Raw genomic sequence first — 6,866 nt, 5'->3', positions numbered from 1 at the left:
TATCGTGTTGATATACTCACACTTTCATATTATTGCTGTAGTTATAACATCCTTTGTCTGCAATTATATATATCAAATTTAAAGACAATAATATTTAGAATTAAAAAATATCCTGTGTGGAATTTATTTGATTTTAAAAATTTAATACGTTTCAAAAATTGAAGCATTTTAATTTGTAGGAACCTAAAAAAAAAAATAAAGGAAAAATAATTTAATAAATTAAAAACACTCCAAAATTCGTTTACTTCCTTTCTTTCAAAACGTATACAAATTACGTTTCAACAAAATCTTTGTATAAATCACACAAATTAGAATTATTTGAACAAATACTTACCTGTTTTAAAAGTGACAGAAAAATAAATGAAAATAATATACTGAGAGCATGCTAAAAATCTCAGTAAACATTACCAAAAGGGAGCAGAACAAACACAAACCAAAGCAAGCATATCAAATTCTCTCTCTCTCTCTCTCTCTCTCTCTCTCTCTCTCTCTCTCTCTCTCCAAAAATGAATTATGAACTTTAGGAAATCAAATGTCAGAGAACTTAAGGATACTATGTGTCAAGCTTGATAAGTACTTCGGTTATCCAAAAACAGAATTTTCACAACTTAATGTTCTTTGTTTTATATATATATATATATATATATATATATATATATATATATATATATATATATATATATATATATATATATATATATATATATATATAGGCTGTTTCAACAAACGTGTCCCGACTTTGAATATTTATATTTTTGCCAAATCTACAAATTTGTATATAACAAAAACTCCACTGGAAAGCAAATTTTAGGGCAAATTGTATTAAAATATGAATATAAGATATTATGACGTCATAATTATTTATTTAAGCTTTGATGACCTCATCAAAAAATACCGTAGATTGTCAGGTACTTTAAAAATGGAAGACATTGTTAAACTGTTTTACGCAAATGGAAAATCACCAACACTTGTGAAAAAGATTTTGAAAAAGAAGTATCCAGATGAAAAGCTTCTCTCTAGAAAACAGATTTTTTGGATTGTGTCAAAATTTGATCTGTATGGGACTATTAGTGACATAAGAAAAGACACGCCTATATGGCCAAGGATTGGAAGGTGAGATAAAAATATCGAAATGGTGAAGACAATCATCCAGGAAACACCACAGAAATCAGCGAGAAGAGTATTTCCAGAAATTGATTCAAAAAATAATTCCTCATCTGTTAGTAGCATCTGAAAGATACCGATATTTCCTCCCGTCTTTGTTCTGCTAAGTGGGTGTTGAAAAACATTTCTTTAACCGACGTCATATGATTCTCACATGAAGCACATTTTACACTTGAAGGACATGTTAACAAGCAAAGCATGCGTTTTGGGGGAACTTCAAAGCCTGACTTCTATGAAGAGAGACCTCTACATAGCCAGAAGGTAACAGTCTGGGCAGCAATGAACAGTACAGGTATCATAGACCCTTTTTATATGAAAAGGATGGTGAAACCACAACGGTAAAATCTCAATGCTATTTGACTATTCTGAAAACAAAATTCTCCCTGAGCTTATGAGAAAAGGAATAGAAATTAATGAAGTATGGTTTCAGCAGGATGGTGCCACTCCTCACACCGCAAATATTATGCTTGAATGGCTGTCTCACAGATTTGGAGAAAAGTTTATACTCCTTTGTTCAAGCATTGAATGGCCACCAAATTCACCCGGTCTTTACCCTTTAGATTATTTTTATTGGGATAAAAAAATTATTAACGGATTACTGAAGATCACTATAAAAGTAATATATTTTCTCCAAAGAAGATGGCATTTATTCTGTTTTTAAAAAGTTATTTAAAGGATCGTTTTTATTCAACCCCCCAACCCAACCCCCCCAAGATACAAGTGCTCTGAAAACTGAAAATGGCTATCAGAAGAAAAATTAGACGTATATCCTTAGACTCTTGCAGAAATGTTATCAGGAACTTCAGAGAAAGAATGAAACTGGTGACGCTAAAGAAAAACATTTGGAACACTTTATAAATTGACGTCAAATCAAAATCGGTCTATAGTGACCATGTTCTAAAAATGTATGTCTTTAAATAAATAATCCATCTTTTAAAAAACTTTTGTTATGATTTGATTGTATAACATTGTTCTTTACTTTTCTGCAAACTATCCTTTCATAAATGCTACATAACTTTTTTTAATAAAACAGCAAAGTCGGTGCATGTTTGTTAAACACCCTCTCTCTCTCTCTCTCTCTCTCTCTCTCTCTCTCTCTCTCTCTCTCTATATATATATATATATATATATGGACCGATCTCCAGAGATCTGGAAAAAAGGGGTCTTAATGAAATTTTTATCGAAAATGAGTTTTTCCAAGGAAATTAATGGCACTGGTCTGATAAAAAATATTTCCATGTTTGGTCGTTTAAATCCTAATAGTAACCTAGTTACAGCCGATTGAATGACGTCATTTATAAATGTTCCCAAACCCATGCAATGTTGTAACGTCATTTAACGTCAACTTCCATAAGATTTATTTTGAAATTCTTTAAATTCAGGAATGCTTTATGTGATATTTTCAAAAAGATTTACTTAATACGAATAAAACATTATGAATATAAATATATATAATGTTTTGTTTTTAAATAGTACTTTGATTATTACATATGTTACACTATTAGGCTATCAAAATAAAAGAACACATGCTTTCAGTTTCATTTAAATTTCAATCTTCATTAATCTGTATATAAATAATGATAGAATAATTATTTTTTATTTTATTTAAGATTCAGAAAGTCCACTTGCAGGAAAAACATCTAGCCTTCTAATTTCAGTAAACTAAAACCCGTTGTCCTTCAAAATTGCGACCTTTTCTTCGTTCTCTCCACTGGTCATCTTCACTGTAACATTACCGGGTTCTTCTGAATTGAAGGAGAAGTGTTGGTACTGGCGTATACCCTTCATTGCTTTGAAAAACTGACTAAGGTAAGCTTTCCATGATCTCCATTGCCATGCTAAGTATCTCACAGCTGTGTTTGTAGAAGAAGATTTGCTCCCAACATCTTCAAGTTGGCCAATACCATCACAATCATAACGTCTGTATAACTTCTGAATAAGAGCAAATCCTCCATCGGTGAGGCATCTGCATCTTAAACTCTATATTTCGGTGTTGTTTCGTCATGACTCGCCACATAAAGTATCCAAGCACATATTGATTTTTATTCTGACCACAGCAGTTATCAGCATGGAATGTACATGATACTTCCCCCAAATTGTGGTTTCCTTAGGCCCAGTCCAGCATAGAAATCACCGAATCTGGACCATGTATATTCGCCCATCTGGTCCAATAATTACATCCTCATTAATAAAAAAATTCAGTTGTTTAGGTTCTCCATCACTGCGGACACCAAATATATGGACTTTTCGAAGCGTATGAAAGTACAGTGGGTTCATTTGTTGTGAATGGTGGGGGATACAAACATTTTGACTGAAATCAAAAGTATAATGAACGAACTTGTTCTGTAAGTGGAATGTGTCACGGGACCTTTTTACACATTCATTGTAAATTTTTCTCTCTGTTTGTGCATGTATGATGTGATTCTGCATCTTCCTTGCTGCCTCCAACTTTTCTTCCTCTGAAACAGCATCCAAAATGCATTTCCGTAGCTTTTCACAGGTGGCACAAACATTGTCTTTCGGTTTGGCAATTCTTTATATGCGGAAGACACTGATTCCAGATGTTGCAGAATGTGGAGTATTGTACATGCCGGTCATTAGGACAGCTTTCCACGTATTTCTCATGAATAGCTTTCTTTGTCATGTCGGATGGGATGTATATTGGAGGAGCTTCGTCTCGTCCTCTTGGAGCAGCTGGTTGTGGTAGTCCAAAGTCGTCAGCAAAATTAGAAACAAATTGGACCACTGATCTAATATCACAATATTTAAATGAATGACTAGTTTTTATCCCAGTGTTTCCATATTTGCGTGGTATTACTCCATGTGTATTCTTTTGTGTTAAAATGTTTTCAAGAAAGAGCTTACCAATCTCAAAAGCGAGCATAAAAGTTTTCTTGCACACTTTTCACCAGAGAACATGAATGTTTGTCGTGAACGCAATCTCTTTTTTCCCCGTTTGGATGTCTCCTTACAGTTGTCCACGAGAGAACCCATGACATACAAGTCTTTCTCTTCCTTTGACATCTCCCTCATGTTAAGGATGTGAGTATATGAAATATCACTGCTAAACAGAGAGACACACGTATTCTTATAACCACTTTCCCGATCCTTTGTTTTCCTTATTTTATACAGATCAGGATCATCCCGGGGAAGAGACACATTTGCGATATTGTTCGAATCTATTTGGTCTTTAATTTCTGGGTCGTCCCGACTTGCAACTGTGTCACACAAGTTTGTTTCATCAAGGAACTGCATAGCACGTTGATCAAGATCCACCACCTCATTAACAGGCTGAGTCATCCGAAAGAACTTCATTGTCACTGATTTGGGATGCAGCGGGAGTGCTGAGAGGAGTTCTTCCGAAATGTTCCGAGAAGAAATTCTCTAGGTCCTGATATTAAAAAAAATTCAAAGTGCATTTCAAAACATGTAGAAATTTGCTTTAATATTTACATACAAGTAATCATATTGCTTTGGTAAACTATATTTTGAATTCATATTTCCTATTCATTATATTTTTATTCAGTTTTTTTTTTAATTCAAAATACAAAACTGAATATTATTATACTCTGTCTTTGATAAGATGCAATCTATGTATTTAAATTTCAAAATGATATTTATGTATACATTTTTGAATTTAACTAACATTATATAAGTATGTCTAGCGAAATTGATTTCAATACCCCCCCCCCCATCCACCCCCATACAAACAAATTAATAACAAATAAAAATAAATAAATAAAATTAGCAAAACAAAATTATTATTCCAATACATAGAATATTGTGATGTGAAAAATGTTATCGGAATTTCACGTTAAATACATACATATAAACTTGAAAAGACACACAGCATGTTTTTTTTAATGTAAAAATTGTGGCAAGTTTAATGATTCTGTTTATGAAAATAATTTCAAACATTTTATGCCATTTAAAAATACCATATGCTTAAAAAAAGTTTAATAAGGAGTCCCGCTTGGATTTGAAAACCCGATAGCAAAATCACAGAGTGTGAGTTCAACTGTTATATCAATTATGCCACGGCAACCCGTAATGAATTTCAGCATAATATTTTTACAGATTTTTAGCAAGATTTGCACTATTAATAATTTACATTTAGTCACATTCAAAATTATTTTTATTTTCCTTTTAAATACCTTTAAATGCACTAGTCTGTTAAAAATAATTCGAAACTGTGATAAACGTAGTTAACATTATGCATACATTATAAGTTACGATATTACCTCATTGCCAAAGTTCGAATACAAGCTTAAGCTTTGAATACTTTTGTGAATCTTAAATATGATATTTGTATTTCTTTAAGATTTTTTTCTTAGCTTACAAAATAATAAACTGCGATTTTACATCGGTGCCTATGAATGAAATATATGGAGATAACGAACAGTATTCAAGCTCAAAAGTCCATTAAACAATGTAAAATAGGAGCGGAGCAAACACGGACCTCCAAAACATCAGCGGTGGGATCAGGTGCCATGGAGGAGTGAGCATCCCCTGCCGACCGGTAACACCCGCCGTGTGCTACTTTTCATGATCGGGAAATAACGGTAAAATCCGTCGACAATTCAGTGTGTAAATAACGGCATAACAATTAGTATTAAAAACGCCAGTCAGCATTTGACTCAATGATAAATTGTATTTGCTGATAGGGTAATTGTATCAACCATAGAACTTACGAAATGATGACTTTAAACGAGACTGCTGATATTCTTGTTTCATCAACTTGTTTGTCAAAAATTAACCTCAGTTTAGAAATTGTACATACGTAGAGCATGCTCTTGCGTATCGAATCAAATATCGAACCTACTATAAAATGTTATAGTTTTGAAACAGATCGCACACACTTTAAAGAGGAGTCTTACATGTACCAGAAATTATGGCCAGGCCTATAAATTATAATCAATAAAACATATCTGTTTGAAAAAAGAAATGTCCTTACCTCTAATTCACAATCCATTTCAATTTCATTTTTTTATAAACGACAAGGCAACGAGGCAACTCGAAAACATTTTTATAAAAATCACACCTCACAGCAGCAAAATGACGTCAACTTCTTAGGCGATTTTATTCGTCATAATACCGATGTCATTAAGCCCGTTTTACCAGAGAACGGTCCATATATATATACTAATCAAAATTTCTAAGTCCCCAGGTAAGTTCTTGCCTTACACACTTTTATATTAAATTATTTTGACAACCTAAATTAATAAGTATACAGGATATAAAGTAGCAAAACAATTTTTTCACTTTATCTGATTTTATTGAAAAGCTTTATCACAAAATGCAGAAATGTGAAGGCAACCTAGAATTAAAAATTCGCAACGTTTAATACTGCATTTATCCTTCATTCAAACGAATTAAGAGCAAGACAACTGCTCCTCAAAGAGCTCTATTAAAGTAAAAATCTTTTTTTAAAGGGTACCTGCAGTGGGAAATGATATTTCTTTATTCAATTGTTCATAAAAAAAATAGAACTATTCCAAAAATTTGTTCAAAGTACGTCGTGTATTACTCGAGATATTGTGAAAAAACCCGAAATCACACCTGAACGGTTTACTAAAACGCGCTTTTGCTACCCAGATCGCCGTGACGTCAGAACATGTACCCGCCATATTGAAGATAGAGGAGAGAAAGAAGTATATCGTAGCATTCAGTAGATTTTTTCGTGTTTTCAACATTATTAGATG

The 6,866-nt window shown here is 32.8% G+C and overlaps 1 pseudogene; it reads right to left on the bottom strand.

Moving 5' to 3' along the window:
- Positions 1-2,826: 2,826 nt before the first annotated feature.
- LOC133203351 (uncharacterized) lies at positions 2,827-6,136 on the bottom strand (annotated as a pseudogene).
- Positions 6,137-6,866: the final 730 nt, after the last annotated feature.

Source organism: Saccostrea echinata, unplaced genomic scaffold (genome assembly GCF_033153115.1).
Source record: "Saccostrea echinata isolate AGI-Se365-2 ecotype Australia unplaced genomic scaffold, CSIRO_AGI_Sech_v1 ptg000050l, whole genome shotgun sequence".
Classification (NCBI taxonomy): Eukaryota; Metazoa; Mollusca; class Bivalvia; order Ostreida; family Ostreidae; genus Saccostrea; species Saccostrea echinata.
This window is presented reverse-complemented; position numbering and strand designations above follow the sequence as displayed.